The sequence below is a fragment of the Cervus elaphus genome, chromosome 9 (assembly GCF_910594005.1).
Source record: "Cervus elaphus chromosome 9, mCerEla1.1, whole genome shotgun sequence".
NCBI classification, from domain to species: domain Eukaryota; kingdom Metazoa; phylum Chordata; class Mammalia; order Artiodactyla; family Cervidae; genus Cervus; species Cervus elaphus.
In genome coordinates, this window is record NC_057823.1 from 95509675 (window position 1) to 95519789 (window position 10115).

Genomic DNA, 10115 nt, shown 5'->3' on the forward strand with positions numbered 1-10115 from the left:
GGGTATCAATAATGAAAGCTACACATGGAGGGTGGTGGCAAAAGAGAAGTAGTCTGGCTTCCTGCTAATATCTTGGAGTCACCATATTAACATCGGACAACTTACATCCATACTTCCCTCATGTGAAAGGAAAAGTGCAGTCTCTGGTTTGTTTCAACCCCAGTGCAAATCATATTTCTATCTTCTCCTTCCCTTGTTGTGCTAAGTCGCTTCAGTCATGTCCAACTCTTTGTGACCCTATGGACTATAGCCCACCAGACTCCCCTATCCACAGAGATTCTCCAGGCCAGAATACTGGAGTGGGCTGCCATGCCCTCCTCAGGGGATCTTCCCGACCCAGGGATGGAACCTGCGTCTCTTATGTCTCCTTCATGGGTAGGCAGGTTCTTTATCACTACGGGCACCTGGGAAGTTCTGCTGTCTATTTCAGGGAAAGACATTTCCCAGGCTCTCTTGCCTTCTGCTTTCCAGAGAGAGTCAGCTAACAGGAAGAGCTGGTTGAATCCGGGAGGGCCGGAGGAGGGGAAAAGCCTGAGTCTGTCTTCTCCTTTCTCTCTGCTGCAGGAGAGGCAGTGGATATAGGGCTAACTCACTCCAGACTAGCTTCTCTCCACAGGGAAAGCTCCACCTCTGTCCTGTGGTCCCTGCTCCTGGGACCCAGCATCACCATCCCGCTCATCTCTGCATCTGGAGGTCGGAGGGCCTTCCTCCAGTTGCTAATCAGTAGGTTTCTCACTGAATCCCACTTAGCTTCTCAGCTCGTTCATCATCTGTGTAACAAATGCCTGTATAAAATGCCCTTTTTGACTGTCTGTTTTCTGACTGGACCCAGAATGATCCAGCACCAAGGTCTGCAGGAGAGAGGAAATCCCAGCCGAGCACAAAGCCTGCCTCTTATATCTCCCATCAGAGTTTGTGGAAGCAGCAGAGAAGAAGCCTCTAAGACCTAAAGCCTGTCAATGCCGCAGTTAAACCCACAGATCCTGGCCACTGGTGGCTTCCGCCTGCCAGATCGGAGCCTTTCCTGAACCTTCTGAACCAATTTGAGAGAGCAAACTAGAAGGTCTCATCTCTCCTGGGTGGTGCTGGGTGTTTGCTGTCGGCAATCACATCACTGTCACAGACTCTCCTTGGAGCCGGCAGACAGTCCCATGTGCACCCTGCTTCTCTGCTTTTGTCCCTGGGACCAGGTAGAGAGTGGAATCCTGGGGTCTCACCATGATCTTCCTGCATTATCTGCTCTTTGAGACAGTCTGTTTCCTAGAGTATTTCCTAAATGTGTGCAAGCAGTGGTTTATACTCCTCCCTTTGGCATTCAATCCACAGTCTCCACAAACACCTTGCTTTCCCACTTTCTGCTCCACTGTCCTGCCGGGTGTGAGGCTGAGAGGCCAGATTTGATGGTCACAGGCCTTCCCACCAACTCCAGCATTCCACTTGTATCCTTCCTGTCCTGCCAAGAACTAATTTCACCTTCTTTAAAATCTACATTGGCCGCTGTGAGACTCCATATTTCCCACTCTGCCAGCGTCTTCTGTAGGAAATATTCTGTGGAATCATACTGATGAGCCTTCACATCAGAGCACAGTTCTAGATTTCTGCTAAGCCCTTATCCACACAGCAGATTTCAGTGCTTGACGTTCCTCGTCATGGAAGGATACCCTGATGCACCAGCAGCTCAGGCTGAATCTGCCCATCACTTGTCTACCATAGCAGAGCGGTCCTGGCTTATTTCACCAGACGTGGCCAGTCCCTGTTCTATAATTCTGCAAGGCCACCCGCTTCCACGTTCATAAGGTATAATTCAAGAATGAACTCAAATGTATTCATAGGTGATCGCACACATGCAAAGGGTTTGGAGGATGGTTCAAATATTCAATTCTCATTCCCACAAAGATTGCCCTTCAAACCACACAGAATTCCCTGGCTGTTGACACTAGGAAGTTCTTTTTCCCTTTGGATTCTCTCCGCTGCCTGCAATCTTCCCTGCCCCTTGTGATCACGGCCGGCAAAACCTGTCCCTCTTTCCAGCCCAAGGAGACAAAACTGGAGCATTAAACCCTTTAGTGAGCTGCACTGATATAAGCAAACAAAACTCTTTTTGCTAATATTGATCAATTCTCATCACGCAGCTTCAGTGTCTGCACGTCCTTGTCCTCTCCCTTCAAGGGCAAGAGTGAGGAGAAATAAAAAAGTTGGTGACAGCAGACCCCATCCTGCTGCAGAAGAGAATAAGCAACAGATTAATTTTATACTAATGAGGAAAAAATCAGTAAAATTAATTTTAGAAAGTTTTAGGGGACATAGAATTGGAATAAACAGAGATGGATAAGTCCAAAGGATTTCTAAGAGAGAACCTTATAACTAAAAAGTCCTTTTTCCTTTAATATTTCTCCATGTAACTGTTCTTTTATAAAGAACATTCTTCAAGATAGACATCTAGAGACTGACAGATAAACCTGCTAGGCAACCCAGCCTATCAATTATGAAACTGCTGGTGAGCAAGTCTTCACATCAGAGTCACCAAGTTGCAAAAGAATTATCTGTGAAGAAAGAAGCCTCTCCTAACATGGTAAACATGAATTTCAGGGGAATGAAAAAATCTTGCTCATAGTCCTTCTACAAAAACAACAATTTTTCTTCACGTAAAAATGGTTGCAAGGGACATTCAATGCTGTGAACTGAAATGGAAGCATACCAATACATTATTTCTGTTCAAAACATCTCTGCTTGACTCACCCATCTCCACAGTCTGGAATAACATGGTGAACCTTCCAGGTGTGGGAAAATAAAAGAGATTGGTTCTGAATTATTTCTATTTTTTACATAATGTGTTCTCTCTTGCTGTGAAGCAAAGAGGTATACTGACCTAGCACCTTTTAATATCCATTCTTATTTCTCAGGCTGAGTCTGCACACCAGTGACTTTCTTACTGGTGGTTAAAAACACAGTTGCTTTGAAAAATAAATGTTACTCGCTGTTAATCCCCAAAACAGATTTTCCTTATTTGGTGAAAATGTTAGGGGACAAGCGCAAGTGAGAAGAATGCATATGATTTAAGGCAGTTTGCTATAATTTACAACTTAACTAGTTGCTTGACCTCTGTTGTACCTAAGCACACAGCTCTAAGAGAACTGCACTTTTCACTTCTAATATGTGTTTATAATTGGGAAATAAAGTGTGATCTACCGCACTCACAGTGAACTTGGGTGGTCCTGGGGGAAAAGTAGCCAGCTCTCTTTTGTACAATCACAAAACACTCAGTCTGGAAGGAACCACAGCACTGGTTCTCTCCAGCACCCCCATAACAGTGAAGGAAATGAGGACACTTAGAACTGGCCTGATTTTAGCATGAAAGTCTCCTGTGCTGGGAAGCCCCCTTGATCCTGGAATGGTTGGTCAGTTTAAGGTTAGGTCTCAATTTCGGGTCCTCTGATTACTGACTCGGTGATGTTTGTCCCACCCATCTTTGTTTTTTACTGAGATTATGGTTGTCCTACCACTGAAGACAATTTGTAAATAATTGTAAGTGCTAATTATGCATTCTCTATTTAAAGGATGAAATAAAATTTAGAGTTTTGGTTTCCCCATATGCTTTTTAGAGGATTATTCCCATATGAGACATGCCCTCAATATTATTTTACTTTATTCTCTCCCTTTTTATTCCTAGAAAGGCATAAATTTGTGTTGTTATACATGGCTTAGGCTGATAACAATCAGTAGACGGTTCAGATAAACAAAATGAATTGGAGAGGTTATGAGTTATTTGCAAGTGTCACCGTGGAGACCAGAGAAGGGATTGTCACCATGGAGACTTGCATAAACACTCTGCCTGTAATGATCTCCTTGTGAAATCAGATGTAGAAGAGATTTGGGGAGGAGGGTGTGTAAAAGGAGCTATATGACTGGAGTGAGTTGTGTAAGGTTAGGGATGTCAAAGTAAGTTGACAGATTCTGCATTCACCATTGCTCCACTGCCAATGAGCAGGAAAAAGAACTTGAGGGAAAGCCTCAAAGTTCAGAGGGTGAGAAAAGTGTGCTTCCTCATGTTCTAAGATACTGTGGGATCTGAGTTGTTTCCCATTCATGTACAACTCCTTTTTTGACACTGCCTATTCATCACTGTCGTTATAGCAAGTTCTCTGGAGTTAGCATGTAATAATAAGAATTGTTGTTGTTCAGTCGCTCAGTTGTGTCTGGCTCTTTGCAACCCCATGGACTGTAGCACGCCAGGCTTCCCTGTCCTTTACCAACTCCTGGAGCTTGCTCAAACTCGAGTCCATTGAGTTGGTGATGCTGTCCAACCATCTCATCCTCTGTCACCCACTTCTCATCCTGCCCTCAATCTTCCCCAGCATCAGGGTCTTTTCCAATGAGTCAGTTCTTCACATCAGGTAGCCAAAATATTGGAGTTTCAGCTTCAGCATCAGTCATTCCAATGAATATTCAGGACTGATTTCCTTTAGGATGAACTGGTTGGATCTCCTTGCAGTCCAAGAGACTCTCAAGAGTCTTCTCCAACACCACAGTTCAAAAGCATCAATTCTTCAGCACTCAGCTTTCTTTATGGTCCTTCTGTCACATCCATACATGACTACTGGAAAATCATAGCTTTGACTGTATGGACGTCTATTGGCAAAGTAATGTCTGCTTTTTAACATGCCATCTAGGTTTGTCATAGCTTTTTTCCCAAGGAGAAAGTATTTTTTAATTTCATGGCTGCAGTCACCATCTGCAGTGATTTTGGAGCCCAAGAAAATAAAGTCTGTCAGTGCTTGCATTGTTTCCCAGCTATTTGCCATGAAGTGATGGGACTGGATGCCGTGATCTTAGTTTTTTGAATGTTGAGTTTTAAGCCAGCTTTGTCACTCTCCCCTTTGACCTTAATCAAGAGGCTCTTTAGTTCCTCTTTGCTTTCTGCCATAAGGGTGGTGTCATCTGCATATCTGAGGTTATTGATATTTCTCCTGGCAATCCTGATACAAGATAAAATCAAGATAATAAGGATAGCAGTCTTTATTCAGTCTTATAACATTGCCAAGATGGTGACAAGCTCTTTATGATTATTATCACTTTGAACGTTTTACCAATGAAGAAACTGAGGTGCAGAGAAGTTAAATATCCTGTCCAAGGTCACACAGCTGGAAAATGATAAAGCCAGGATTCCTATCAGGCAGTCTGGTGGCAGAGCTCATGTTCTTAAATACTAAACTCTCATGAGAAGATGTCCTTGTCTTTGAGGCAATTCAAATATAACTAAGGAAATGAAGTAATGAAGAGAGACACCAGGGAACTAGCACCTATACACATTTCACCTGGTATTTAATTATAGCTTCAGTGTACAACATGAATCTTATTCCTTTAACTCTTTCTCCTCTACAGATAGAACACTGGAGTGGGTAGCCGTTTCCTTCTCTAGGGGATCTTCCCAATGCAGGGATTGAACCTGGGTGGTCTCCTGCATTGCAGGGAGGCTTTTTACCATCTGAGCCACCAGGGAAGCCCTTAGTGTACAATGTGAATCTTATTCCTTTCCCTCTTTCTCCTCTACAGATAGATATATATCAACTACTGGAGTTCTTCGTTGCAGAGGACAGAATCCACATTAGGTAGCTGAAAGAAAGGAATATACTAAAGGGAATCAGTTTAGTCATAGGCTATCTGGGAGGATCAGAGAATCATCCTTGAAAGCTACAGAACCCTAATTATACTGCCTGCTGTTTCAGTGTACATCTGGGCTGTTAATAGGCATTTATATCAGATTTACCTTAAAAATGTACATTTACACTTTCAGGTGGATTGACTCAAAGGTTGGACTCAGTTGGAAAAACACTTAACTTTTCCCCATAAATTCAAATACCTCACAGAACACTTGTGGACAGCATCCCATGGGCACGCTGTTCTGTTACAAAACTGTGGATAAGGCATTCCTGATGATCCAGGAGGAAGCTTTGTGTTGGGTCAAGCAACCCTCTCTGAGAAGGAATAGTATTGCACTTTGCCTGACAGCAAGGATTAATAGAATGTATTGTAATCTTAAAAGATGGCTGCAAGTATCAATCATCTTGGATAAAGTCCTTTGATTTACATCTCGTGGAAGATTCCTTCACAAATTATCGATACATACCATGGGAATCAACCTGCATTTTGTACTAAGGACCCAGCAGACAGCAAAGTACATGGGAGCTTCTTCTTCCTGAAGGAAAGCAGAGGACGATGGAAAGCCCACAGGATCTGGACTAAGAACAGTTGTTTGAATATCAAATTGGAGAATATGGGGGTAGTGTTTGGCACCAGGCAGGCATGTTTTAACTGATAGTTCATTTCTTCCACTGCATCTAACCCCTTGGCTCCTCTCTGAATGTGAACAGATTCCAGGCTGAACTTGTGGAAATCAAATTAAAAGCAGCTAATATGTGTTTAACCCTTTGGTTGCTGGTAGCTATGTAAAGAGATTCTGTTTTCCTTTTCTCATTGAATGAAAATTTATAGCCTAATTTGTGACACACTCTCTCTAGCAAGTGTGTGGGATTTCATAGCATGACTTTTTTTTTTTCTTTTATAAAAATATGGAACGCTTCACGAATTTGTGTGTCATCCTTGCCATAGCATGACTTTTAATATACTACACACCTTATTTCATCTTTGTAATCTATTTTCTCTTTCTTTAAAAAAAATATTTGTAGCTCATCTCATCATTTTACATGCACTTTTTCATGCTTATATCCAGTTTTGGAAAAAAGTGGTAACCCCACCCCCCACCCACTTGGGCACTCCTGTGATACCCCAACCTCTCTTCTGTTGTTTCAAAAGCACCCCTGGTCCCTAGATTTGTTCTGGCTGTGCTCAAGGCTCCCTCAAAACCAATTCCACTTTTGTCTGAGTTTTAGGCCAGCTGGGATTTTCATCTTCAATCAATCCATCTGCTTCCATCTCTCAAAGATTTCTCATGATTTCTAATGCCTAAGAGTGTCCCATCGTATCTCCCAGCGCTGATTTGAGTTTGTTTTACTCTCTCGTCTCTTCTGCTGTTTCTAGAAGTGAGTCAGGAAGACTGGTGAATGTGTTCATGTGTCATCTTCCCAAGGTAGCCCCTCCTCCCTTCTTCAGTTAGATCTGTATTGCCAACAGTCCTGTGAACACACACGCTCAGACGTGCTACAGGAGCCTCAACATACAACATCTGAAATAAACACCTCACCCCCACCAAATGTGTTGTGTGTATATGTGTGTGCATGTGTGCATGTGTGTATACGTGTGTGTGCATATATGTGTGTGTGTGTGTTCCTTGTATAACCGAGGAAGATGGAAGATTGTGTTCTGACTGCTCTCACTCTCTCAGCTCTCTCCCCTGATAAATATCCAAGCTTTTAGGTGTTCCACCTCCTAAATATCCAGATTTATCCCTTCCTTGTCATCATTTTATTGCTATAGCTGAACAGAATACAGTTTTATCCCTTCAGCCCATTCTCCAAGCTGTTTTCAAAGTGAGATGTCTGAAAGATAACACCTTTCTAGAAATCCTTCTGGCTTCCAGGCGTCTACATGGTGAACATCAGCCCTTTAGCAGAGTACCTCGTTTAGCCACCGAACTCCTTGTTGGCCTTGATACGCACTCCTCCTCAAGACTCCAACTTTGTTGTCAGCTATGCCCCCTCTGTTCTTTCATGCATCCATGCTTTTGTGCATATTGTTCCTTCTACTTAAAATACTTTTCCTCACCTCGGCCCACCCTTGCTTCCTGCCTGCCTTCGTTTCTCAACAGATATCTGTGTTGTACCTGCTCTATGCAGGCTTTGTTCCAGACATGGACCACGGCAGATAAGTCTTTGCTCTCAATTTAAGAATGTATTGAATGTTACTTGGACTGTGTGCCAGGGGCACCTCCTCCAGTCCAAGAGACTCCTTTCTAGTTGGAGATGCACACCAGCCAGATGAGTTCTCCGAGGCTCAGCGTGGGTCCTCCTGAACCTCTTCTGCGTCTCCCAGGCTGGCTGAGCCCAGCACATCCTGTGAGTGCGACCCCAGGATGTTTGTGTTGTCACCGCTGCCATGGAACCATAGGATCCATGAGCTGCGTTCTTCCTTTTATCCGTCTAATGGTGTGGGGCACCTAAGAAAAACTCAGTAAGTGTTGACTGAACAGCTACTAACCTAAGCCAATTTGATCATGCCCTTCTGCTACTTAAAATCCTTTGCTGACTCACCACTATTAAAGATTTTAAGTCCAAGCTCCTTAGATGGACACACAGTGTCCTTCAGGCTGGCCCTGTCTTCTCCTGGTTTCTCCTTCCCCAGGTCCCAGTCATTTCCTTTTGCTCCAGCCACACCATACTGTGTCTCCTGCTCCCCAGATAATCTTCTCTAGGATTTCTCAAGGCCTACTAGTAAATGCTCTGTGCAATGAGTCTGCCTTTAATACAACCTTGTTTGTTGTTCATAACCAACTCAAAGATCACACACCCTCATATGTTACATGTTCAGTCCTGTACCCACAGAGTCACTTGGATTCATTTACGACCTTATATTGTAACCATCTATTTCTGTGTGTCTGTCTCTCCCCCTCCTTATTCCATGTGCTTTGAGGTTTTCAAGGACAGGAATTGTATCTTATTAATCTTTAACTTGCCTCTAATTTCATATGGTATATATCTCAGCTCTTAGAATATAGCATTTGATCAGGTAATTTTTGATTTAATGAATAGATTTTTATAACTCTTCGTTGTACTACGTAGGATGACAAAAGAAGGGTTAAACCTTAGTTTACTCAATGTTTTTGCAAAAGATACAATTCAAGGTCTTATTCTCAAACCAAATTAGAAGATTTATTTTTAAGTGTTGACCACCTGCTCTTCATTTCTGCTGCTTCTCTAATGTAAAAGATGAAATAATCTGTCCTTGCAGTGTTTCACTTTCCCATTTCTAGCAGAATAGTATGTCAGTCTTGTCACCCACTTATTGCCTCCTACATGCTACGTACATGAGACAATATTAGTTTCTTGAAGGCAAGTCTCTCTTACCCAATTTAAAATGCCTTTAGGTAGCTGCTGGAAAGGATCATTTAAGCCTGTCTCAAACCCATCTATCAGTGAACTGAATGTGGCACAGTGAAAAAAATCATAAGAGTCAGCATAAAGAGCCTTTAAAAAAAAATGTAACCTATGTTTTCCCCAGGCCACATGAGCCTCAGGGTAAAATGAGGCAACATTAGTAGTAATAAGCAGTGTTTCTCTGCTCTGACCCCCTGCTTAATGTCATAGGATCTCAGACTCTTTGTAAAACCTTCTCTTCAATCCTCAGATAAGTTTGAGGGGCCCTAAGTGAAGTGATGAAAATGTGTCAAAACAGTTAGCTGTTCTCAGCCTCCACGTGGCCCCCACCGTGTTTCTCCTGGCCTCTCTTCTCATTTCCAGGGTACCTACTGCTGCAGGTACCCGGCTTCTGCCGTCCAGGTTGTCTGATGGCTCCTGCTGTCACAGAGCAGCTCTGCCATGTTCCATGGCTCCCAGCACCACTGGAGACTTGTAATCTTTTTTTTATATATAATTAATTTGCTTGTTTTAATTGGAGGCTAATTACTTTACAATATTGTGGTGGTTTTTGCCATACATTGACATGAATCAGCCATGGGTGAACATGTGTCCCCCATCCGGAACCCCCCTCCCACCTCCCTCCCCATCCCATCCCTCTGGGTCATCCCAGTGCACCAGCCCCGAGCACCCTGTCTCATGCATCGAACCTGGACCGGCGATCTGTTTCACATATGATAATATACACGTTTCAATGCTATTCTCTCAGATCATCCCACCCTCGCCTTCTCCCACAGAGTCCAAAGGCCTGTTCTTTACATTTGTGTCTCTTTTGCTGTCTCACATATAGGGGCATTGTTACCATCTTTCTAAATTCCATATATATGCGTTAGTATACTGTATTGGTGTTTATCTTTCTGACTTACTTCACTCTGTAGAATAGGCTCCAGTTTCAATCACCTCATTAGAACTGATTCAAATGCGTTCTTTTTAATAGTAATATTCCATTGTGTATATGTACCACAGCTTTCTTATCCATTTGTCTGCCGATGGACATCTAGGTTGCTTCTGTGTTCTAGCTATTGT

General features: G+C 43.0%; 1 long non-coding RNA gene across 13 annotated transcripts in view; it reads left to right on the plus strand.

Moving 5' to 3' along the window:
* Positions 1-10115, plus strand: part of LOC122700630 — a 526773-nt gene that overhangs the window by 467647 nt on the left and 49011 nt on the right. The window contains exon 5 of one of the 13 annotated variants that reach the window (XR_006342836.1): positions 833-2938. The exons of the other annotated variants lie outside the window; for them this stretch is intronic. This is a non-coding gene — a long non-coding RNA (uncharacterized LOC122700630). The remainder of the gene's footprint in view (positions 1-832; positions 2939-10115) is intronic. 13 annotated transcript variants of the gene reach the window in all.